The sequence below is a fragment of the Micropterus dolomieu genome, linkage group LG06, assembly GCF_021292245.1.
Source record: "Micropterus dolomieu isolate WLL.071019.BEF.003 ecotype Adirondacks linkage group LG06, ASM2129224v1, whole genome shotgun sequence".
NCBI lineage: Eukaryota > Metazoa > Chordata > Actinopteri > Centrarchiformes > Centrarchidae > Micropterus > Micropterus dolomieu.
This window is the reverse complement of record NC_060155.1, coordinates 17,256,266-17,266,536: the sequence shown is the minus strand read 5'-3', so window position 1 is coordinate 17,266,536 and position 10,271 is coordinate 17,256,266. Positions and strand designations below refer to the sequence as shown.

General features: G+C 37.2%; 2 long non-coding RNA genes across 3 annotated transcripts; both read left to right on the top strand.

Annotated features, from left to right (window-relative positions):
- The first annotated feature begins 23 nt into the window (after positions 1 to 23).
- LOC123972614 lies at positions 24 to 1,461 on the top strand. 2 transcript variants are annotated; one of them, XR_006825440.1, is made up of 3 exons: positions 24 to 439; positions 554 to 613; positions 723 to 1,461. It is a non-coding gene; the product is annotated as an uncharacterized LOC123972614 (long non-coding RNA). The 2 variants fall into 2 exon arrangements; XR_006825441.1 differs by having other exon boundaries at positions 550 to 613.
- A 6,812-nt stretch (positions 1,462 to 8,273) lies between these two features.
- On the top strand, positions 8,274 to 8,620 carry LOC123973152. Its single transcript, XR_006825545.1, has 3 exons — positions 8,274 to 8,304; positions 8,425 to 8,484; positions 8,594 to 8,620. It is a non-coding gene; the product is annotated as an uncharacterized LOC123973152 (long non-coding RNA).
- Positions 8,621 to 10,271: the final 1,651 nt, after the last annotated feature.

Below are 10,271 nucleotides of genomic sequence, written 5' to 3'. Positions count from 1 at the left end.
TTGGTATTTTCTTGTTAAAATCCTAGGTTAGACTTAAGGATCGTGTTTAGTTTGGTTTGAAGATTCAATAGCATTTATTTATTACTTCTGTGAGAAAGTGGTATTGTGATTTATGTGTGACTGATTCATGACTTATCTGTAACTAATTCATGTTTTGGTTTGTGTATTTGAAAGGTTATCAACCTATACGTACTGCCCCACACTGATCTATCAAGTCACCTTCAAGAAACTATACCATATTATTCCATCACTGGTCTATCAAACCATCTCAAAGAAAATAAAGAATCAAGAAGTGAAAAGATTGAGTTGTCCTTTGCGTTCTTCAGAGAGAGAAGCAGTTTTCAAGTTTGGGCTGAGCTGTAATCAATTAAAAACACACAGAACTTGACAACTACAGAATCCAGGAGGTCACAGAAGCCTGCAACATCAAGGCCGTAATGTAAGAAAATACAAATCAATGGATCTGGGGGAAAAGAAATGTCAGCTCTGCTGTTGTAGTATTGTTTTAACGTCTTCCTTTGTTTCTCACTGTCTTGAAACTGTATTAAGACAGACTTCTCTGTGCCAATCCTGACACAAAGTGGGTGCAAAAAGCCATGAACTCTGTACCACAGTAAGTTAATTTCTCTTTGCTAAACACAGAACAGGCATCAATATTGAGTTACAATGCAACAATCGTATTTGAATCAATTTAATATTTTCTTTGTTCTCTTTCTAAATAGAAAACTTTGAGCAGCAGATCACCTGAGGAAATCAACTTAAAGGCTCAAAGACACATGAGATGAATTTATTATATTAAAATAAATGAATCCTCTATTTTTGTATTACTTTCAATGTATTTCTTCAAATATATTAATTTAGCGCCAATAAATGGAATATTTTATTAATAAGGTTCTGTTTATCTGTATAACTAACTGGATCTTATGCTTTTGTAGGAATGATTTTATTTCAATTTCTGTACAGCCAAGCTACAAAGGTTTGCTGAAGTAAACAAGTATTACTAGCTTGTAAATCTAACAAGAATCTGTGTAAACCTGCTTGGAACTCTTTAATACAGTCTTTCACTGAGTCAAGATTGATTTTGATATGCATTTTCTTTTAACAATGTGGACAGTTTATACATCAAGTATTGAGTTTGTGGTTGCCGTCAATTAATGGACTTCTGGGCCTACTAGGCCTCTGACATACAGGCCTGACTGGATATCAAAATCTCAAACATATGTCACTTCCTGGTACATCTTGGTAACACAGGCCATGCCTCCTAAACCCGCTAAAGCAATCCTTTAATGATTCACTGGTCACAGTGAGTGCACTCTCCTGGTTAGGTCTGGCAGAGAGAATACAAAGACATGTTACCTCATCAGCAAGAAAAACTTGATCATCATCATTTTAAGTACGATAAGCTGGTCATCATGCCCTATATTATATTTCTATAATAAAAAGATTTTGTCCTATTCTTAACTTTTATGCTGTTTGTTAAATGTGTCCAAATATAACACTAGATCTTTGCTATTAAGTCCACCAAAGAATGGTTTGGTGTTGGCTCACCTAAACATATGCAACCTCAGGAACAATGTTAAAAAGATTGCCAGAGTCTGCTTATTAGACAACATTCATGTTTTGGCACTGTCCGAAACAAACCTGGACACTGCTTTCAATGTCTCTGAGATGGCAGTTTTGGATATGGGCAGTGAAGAAGAGATAGGGACAAGTATGGTGGCAAAGATGCACTTTATGTTCAGGAAAACATTTCAGTTGTGCTATTGAAGGATATTATGAGTACTGACACTGATTGAAAAAATTATGAGTAATGAGTTCTGTTCACCTTCCATACTATATTCTAGTTCGTTGTTGTAGACGAACCAGGTTGTGACTCAACCTGCAAGAATTTCTACAACCACTGACGGTGTTAATACTTGACTATATTTTCACTGACATACATGAGCTGTGTTCACAAGTAGTGGGATGCAGTGACCATAATTTGATTGTTTTAACTAGAAAGACTAAAATGCCCAAGTACAGAGTTAGGATTGTTTACCACAGGTCATGGAAAAGATTTTATGCTGACTCATTTGGGAAGGATGTTAAAGATTTAAAGTGGTCTGTAGTATATCAGGAAAATGATTGACGATTGATTGGAAAAAAAGTGTTACAACCCAGCTCATTAGGGTAAGGCAGTAACAAGTATTTGGGATTGAAATGAAGGTGGTAAAGGACAACTGAATTTAGGTTAAAGTCAAATGTTAAATGATTTGTCTCAAGAAAACACAACAAAAGGAGGCTATATAGGTAATGACAAAAAAAAGGAAAGAGGAGGTATTGTCCAAAGACAGCTCTCTACTCAAAAAACACTGAAGAACAAAAGGAGGTCAGCACCTTATGCTTTACAAGAATGCAAAGTAACCAAACAGACAATGCTCAAACCAAAAGAGTGCCACTCACACTATGTGATTTACAAGGTTTCTAACTGACGGAAGCCGCTTAGGCAGGCAACTGACAGAAACAGGTAAATGCCAACACTCAAGAAATTCACTATTAACAGTGGTACACAACCAACAATGAGGCAAACTGATCACTGGCTCACAGTCACCTTGAACTGCAGAGACAAACTATTTGTAGGCCAGCTGGTGTTGATTGGCGAGTCCTGGTTGGCAGGTTCGGTTGGATCTTCGGCCACACCAATCACAGATGCCAGCAAACAGCAACCAGGAAGTGGGCGGTCCCAGGTCCAGAGGAACTAATACTCAACAGGGACTCACAGCTGGAATTTGCATACCATTCAGAGAACTCCAGAACACAACTATTACTCTAAGGCAGCCAGCGGCGACCGTAACAAAAGTCATGGACAAATTAGTTACATTACTTGCTCCATATTTTTATTAAATGATTACTCAGGGGGACCTGTTTGGAGCTATGGAAAGAGTCTAAAATCACACTTTTATCCAAAGATGGAAAAGCAGGTTTTACTGGCTCAAATTGTTAACCTCTTAATCCAGAGTTCTCTCTGAGCATGATACTTGAAAGAATATGTTTTAATCAAATGTAATATTATTTTAGTAAAATTAAGCACAGCATGCTTATAGACCAGGGCACTCTAGAAGCACTGCATTACACATGACTGATCAATGGTTAACATACATGGATGACGGGAAACTGGTTGGGGCTGTGCTCTTGGATTTTACTGCAGCTTTTGATGATAGTGACCAGAGTATTCTTAATGCTGAGATGCTAAAATGTTGTGGTTTTTCACATTTAGCTCTTGTTTGGATGAAAATTTTCCTCTTTGGCAGAACACATCAAGTGTTTCTCAATGGCAGTTTTTCTGACTGAATATTTTGGTGTTCCACAAGGGAGTTGCTTGAGGCCACTTATATTTTTTTTTATAAATTATTTGCCATATGTTGTTAAAAATGCAGATGTAGTTATGTGTGCTGGTGAATCAGCCTCGTTTTGTGTGTCACTAACATTATCATTTATACAACATTTATCATTATAAGGTTGTACAACAAAATGAAAGTTTGTTGTCCCTCCATGCTACACACACAACAGATAATTAAATTAATATTTGAATAGGGTAGCATATCAAATAAATAAAAAATAGTATAGGCCTATACAGTTATTTATATAAATAGGCTACATGTAGCCTATACACCCAGGAAATATGTAATTCAGCAGTGCATTTTTGGAATTTGCTTCATTGAGAACAACAGTAACAGTAAACTGCAATAAGGTAGTGTTGACAATATGGTTTTCATCTTCACATAAAAAGTTTGACATTTGGTAAGAGTGTCCATCCACTTGAAGGACAAAGCATCAATCGTCAACATAAACACAGAGTCTGATCCTCCTCTCATCTTGCCAGAGTCTTGTGCTCTGACAGCTCAGAACTGAGTGCTTGATGCAAGATGTTGAGGGGGCAAGTCTCTGTAAAGATCTAGGCACAAGAGTCTCTGATGTCCGGTTGTTTGGCCAGCCTGAATACCATTTCAGACATTAGTCAGGAGCAGCCGTAAGTCCAAGCTGGGCCAGCATCCCCTCTGGTTGATCTGGCTGGGGGGATCGTCTCAAGGTCCACTGCTCTTTAATCCCAACATCGTGTGTATTTCATTTTGTTTAGTTTTCACGGCATGCTTGATGACATGAATGTCCGAATAAATGCCTGAAACCAAAGGAACACCTTATGTTCATGATTTAAACTGGAGGGCAGCTACAGTGAGAACTAATCCTGCTGGACACGAGGTGATGACACGAGTTTCAGATAAGACTAGCTTCGATCAGATAAGACTGTGCATACACCATAACCTAAGCAAGTGGCAAAGGGAGTTCTGGAGCATCGCGTGATTAAGTTTACAAGCAGTAACACATTTAAAATAAGTTAAATGTAATGTGTTGTGATTGCTAAAGCCTTCAGGGTTAAGCTAACCTCATGGCCAAAGATTGGACCTAAGGACTGCATAGAACTAAGTGTTCTCAGACCTCCTTCGAGGCTGTTAAGCAGCAATGTCCCAGATTAAGAGTACTTAAAGTCCTAAATGACTGTGACGAAAATCAGAGAATGCTCACCAAGCCTCCTGATTGGTTAACAGCCAGATGGAACAGAACCAAGACAGTGAAGGGTGTGTTTTTTGTGAGAAGTTAAACCATGGCATTCACACATGTCGAAAGTTCATGGACAAGTCAGTCGCAGAACAAGTTTGTGCAAATGAAAAAATTGTGTTTTGGCTGTTTGAAATAAGGACACCATTCAAACAACTGTGAAGAGAAGTGTCTGCGATGCATGTAAAAGGAAGCACCCAACCTGTTTACAAGAAGACCGTGTCAAGGAGGACAAAAAGAAAGAGCAACAAGATGACGAATGAAAGGAGAGTGGGAAACACTCAAAGGAAAGAGAAAGGACAGAGTCTAAACAAACCAATGAAATATCAAAGGAAGCAACATCTAACAGAGTGGTGCAAGACAGAAACACCAACTACAAATCTACAGTTATTTCAGTGTGGTTGTCCACAACAAGTAACCCAGAGAATGAAATTCTCGTATATGCACTTTTGGATAACCAAAGCGACACCACCTTTGTCTTGCAAGAGAAGGCAGAAACTCTGAACACACAGAAGGAGCCTGTGCAATTAAAGCTGTCTACATTGTCATCCAGAAGTACAGTTATTCCAAGTCAGAAGTTAACTGGGCTATGGGTGAGGGGTTTTTACTCATGAAAGAAAATCTCTCCCAGTGACCTACTCCAGGGAGTTTATTCCTGCCAACCTAAGTCATCTTCCTACTCCCAAAACAGCAAGAGCATGACCTCATGAAAAGATGATCTGATCAGATACTAGAAAAGAAAAAGGAAAGCAAATAGAGAGAAATATGTCTGTCCATCACTGTCAGATTTGTGTAGATACATGAAACTAAAATAAAGACAAACAATCAGAAAGAAAGAGATTAAATATATTATATATATATTATATCTCCTTAAAGTGGAGATTTCCACATGGAAAAGATTAAATCTGCAGAAGTATTACACCACTACAGAAAACTCCCTTCACTTCCTCAGTTAAAGAACAAGGGGAAGAAGGGGACACACACACACTAGTGGCAAGGTCATTCACCTGTGAGAGAAAGAAGAAGAAGAAGAAACAACATGGGAATATACAAAGGTGCAGTGGTTCTCTCTGTGACTCTCACTATGCACATAATACTGTTAACAACAGAATATGTTTAATCAAAATCAATGATTCAAAATCAGGTTGGACTCGAGTTTAGAGAGGATAATGGTACACTGACTTGATGTGGGCTGCAACAAGTAGGTTGCTTTGAGGTTGTACAGGGCTTCTTTTCTAGGTCAGAGGAACCTTTGCTATGTATGTATAACCATGTATGAAAGGGAAATAGTATATGGGGAGGACTGAAATAGGTCAATATGGTTAATGTCTTTCTTAATTGTTCATCATGAACTTTACAGCAAAACCACACCATGTTTGAAGCATATAACTTTTCACTGCAATGTGCACTTTTCATATTATGTCACAACTTTATAACTACATTATAATTCTAACATTATAACTCAACTTAACTATTGACTCTTGTACCTCAACTGTGAGAAAAATCATCTCCTGTGTTGATGATAATGACTTTTCATTAACCCTCAGAAGGGGGCAGGAACCCAAATTTCTTACCATTGTCCAAAATGTATTTAGGACATCATATATACTGTATATATGCCTTTGTAGTTTTTAGTTCTTGTCTTAAATCAGACTTGTGGCCCTGATTAGATAAACTGGACAGTGAGGCAACTTTGACCCGAGGTGGTATGAAGGAAAGGTTCACATTTTTCAAGTCTAGTTGGTATGAGGCTTCAGCAGTTTGAGTTAGTCAAATTAATCTGTTTTTTTTTGTTTTTCAATGTACATTTTGGAATGGGAGTATTGACACTGAAGGAGTTAAATGGAGTTCAACCGTCGCTGATTTTATTATTTACACCTTCCTATTGAAAAAGGTGTTAATACGACTGAAACAAGGACTTTGTCTTTGTCTCAATGACTGTTTAAAATGAGGTCCTTAAGAAATGTGTTGCATTGTAATGAAAAGTAAATAATTATAATAAAATAAAAAAAATAAAAATATTTATTTTGTAGGTTTTGTGCTTATAACGTGTTTGAATTGACTCTCATTTATCACTATTTTTGCTTGGTGGCAACGATTGGCAAATTATAAAATCAGTATAATTATACAGTGACAAACAGCATGTGGTCATCTTAACAAACAAAGTGTCTTTTCTACATTGTCTCATAATGTTGTATGTATGCAACAACAAGGTCAGCAGGATGTTATGTTGTGAAGGATGGTTCGGGGATGCTGTCTCGCTATTGTATTGTTTCTTGTTCTCAGGTCTCTCTTGAAAATAGATGCATTCACAATGAGACTACCTTATTAACAGTGGTGTAAGAAGTATTCAGAAATTGTACTTAAATAAAAGCAGCAATACCACAACATAAAAAAAGAAAAGTAAAAGAACTGCAAAATGTTATAAAAGCAAAACTATTTTAAAAAGTGTTATCAGCATAGTTATCAAAGATTAAATTGCTCATTATGCAGGTAAACAGCTTCTGTCAGTGTTATATTACTGTGTGTTATATTATTATATTATCATGCCGGATTAGTTAGTGTGAAAGTAGCATTTTAATGTTGTAAAGCACGGGTGAGTCTAGTAGTTGGTGGAATAGTGCCACACCTGAATCCAGTTTTCTACAAATGTGATGGCTGGTGTAGGTGTTGCAAATTTTCAACAATTTATATACAGTTAGGTAGTTTAATTTATTAAAATACATCATATTTTATAAACTGATCAGATGTTTTGTGTGAAGTAACTAGAAGCTATATCTCTCAAAGAAATGTAGTGGATTAAAAAAACAATACAATATTTCCCTCTGAAATGTGGAAGAAGGATTAAATAGCATAAATTTGAAGTGGTCAATTAAAGTACAAATACCTCAATTGTGTACGGAAGTTCAGTATTGGAGTGAATGTACATTTCATCACTGCTTATTAAATTAAGTTGAATAAATAATACTAATAGTATTTGAAAAGTATTCATTGTGTTCAACAGTGTTTACATTCAAGGAATGGACAATTGCTGTTTGATAGTATTCTTCGTCAGCATGACCTCATTCCAGGATCTATTTTAAAGGTAAGTGGCACATGCGTGTGTCTTGATTCCCCTGTACCAACCCGGGAGGGGATTTTGTACAACAATTGTGGGTAAAAGTACTCCGTATGTCACACTTCCCGCCTGACCCAAATATGCAACGTTGGTATTTCCAGCTAGTTTGTTGGTCTGTGGTGGGAGAGAGTATTTAAACTTCACAGCCAGATAAACTTTATCAATTCATCCCTTTTGAGAGTCCAGATCAGAAAACTGATTCACTGCTGAGGAGAAGCTGTGTGAGGATGGCAAAGCTTACTGTGTGTGTCTCCGTAATACTGGTGCTGCTGGTGGCGCTGGGTGAAAGCAGTAAGTATGGCTTCAGCAGATATTTACTGTACAGCATCTCTCAAATATTATTGGTTTAGGAGAACACGCAAGTTGTTGTCTGTATTTCTTTAATTACAGAACTGTTTTCACATTAAAGTGTCTACTTGAATATGTAACTTGGCCTCTTGATTTTTATTGACATGTTTGTAATGTCTCCTGTTTAAAGGTCCCATGAGGCTTTGCTGCACACAGTACCAAGACCATCCAATCCCAGTGAAAGTGCTGAAATACTACAGAATCCAGGAGGTCACAGAAGCCTGCAACATCAAGGCCGTAATGTAAGAAAATACAAATCAATGGATCTGGGAAAAAAAGAAGAGAAATGTCAGCTCTGCTGTTGTAGTATTGTTTTAACGTCTTCCTTTGTCTTAATACAGTTTCAAGACAGTGAGAAACAGACTTCTCTGTGCCAATCCTGACACAAAGTGGGTGCAAAAAGCCATGAACTCTGTACCACAGTAAGTTAATTTCTCTTTGCTAAACACAGAACAGGCATCAATATTGAGTCACAATGCAACAATCGTATTTGAATCAATTTAATATTTTCTTTGTTCTCTTTCTAAATAGAAAACTTTGAGCAGCAGATCACCTGAGGAAACTTAAAGACACACGAGATGAATTTAATATATTAAAATAAATGAATCCTCTATTTTTGTATTACTTTCAATGTATTTCTTCAAATATATTAATTTAATGCCAATAAATAAATTTTTTATTAATAAGTTGCTGTTTCTGTGTTTATCTGTATAACTAACTGGATCTGGAGCTTTTATAGGAATTATTTTATTACAATTTCTGCACAGCCAAGCTTCAAAAGTTTGCTGAAGTAAACAAGTATTACCAGTAAAGTGTACTCAAGGATCCTTGTGTTTCCAATTTGGAGATTTTAATGCTTTTCAATCATCTGTAGAAGGAAAGGAAGGAAGACAGGAGGAAAGAGAAGAAGGAAAAACAGAAGAAATTAAGCAGGGACTAATAGATACAGGGAAAACTTAATAAAGGAAGGAAAGTGGGGAAGTAAAATTAGTCTTGTGAATACTAGTATGAACACTATTTGACTAAATGCACTCTCAGTTGCCCATACGCGTAGGAGCCATTATACTTAAGGGGGACATGTCCCCCCCACATTTCGAAATCAATGTTTAGTCACTTTTTTCGGCGATTTTGGAGTTGGCTCATAGCCAGGCGGTTTGAATGACTAGTTAATCAATCAATCACACACTCCGCATCAGACATGATTAAACAGTTGAAACGCGGACAAAAATCATGTAGGCCTATAAAAACATGCGACACAGTGCAAATGCTGAAAAGTTAAGGGAGAAAAAAAAGAGTTCGCTCGAGGCAGGTGCAGCAAAGTGCCTCAATATTACGTTTCTTTTGTGCTGTTACTTTTTGTACCTGAAGACAGCAGTGGGGACGCCTGCTGCAGGGTGGGTAGTGACTGCAAAATAAATAAATAAAATAAAAAAGTAATTGGCACCTTTTCACGATCTTTTTTTAAAACTGTAGCCTACTTTTACTATTTACTCCAGTATTTTCTTTGGGCCAGTAATCTACTTTTACTTTCGCTACATTTTCCATTCATACCTTCATAACTTCACCAGTCTGTAATCGGCAATAGGGTTTGTTAACCGAATGAGCTGTCAGCCAGGCTGTGTGCGCGCAGTTATGCAGAAGAACGCCAGGTCTCCTTTGTTGTACAGAGACCGGCAGTTATCACATATATGAATGAGCTGGGCAGATGTAAACATTTATAAAATCAGGCAAATACCTTTTCAGTTTAAGGCTTTATTGTTCTACTGAAACAACTGATATCCAATGAGCCACACCATGGCACTGGTGGTCGTGTTGGAAAGCAGCCTGCGTCGCACCTACTTTCCGTTAACGGCGCATTAAAAGCGTATCTCTGCAGAGAAAACGTAAAATTCACAGTAACATCTGTATCGATGGCGTCTGTAGGAGCAGCTTACTTTAAAAAGGTGACAGTCTGTCTGAATCTAGCTTCTAAACAGTAACATGGATGACAAAGTGATCGACTACATGGTCAGTTATATAACATCGCCAGACTAACGTTATCACGAAATAAATGTTTGCTTTACGAGTGAAACTAAATGCTCGTCTTATGTAGACATTCTCAATTGAGTGCAAACGTTTATAAGTGCTAGCTTGCTCTACACAAACCTCGTTAATAAAACAATTCTAAAACGATAGATTAAACAATCCACATGGTATATTTTTCATTCAC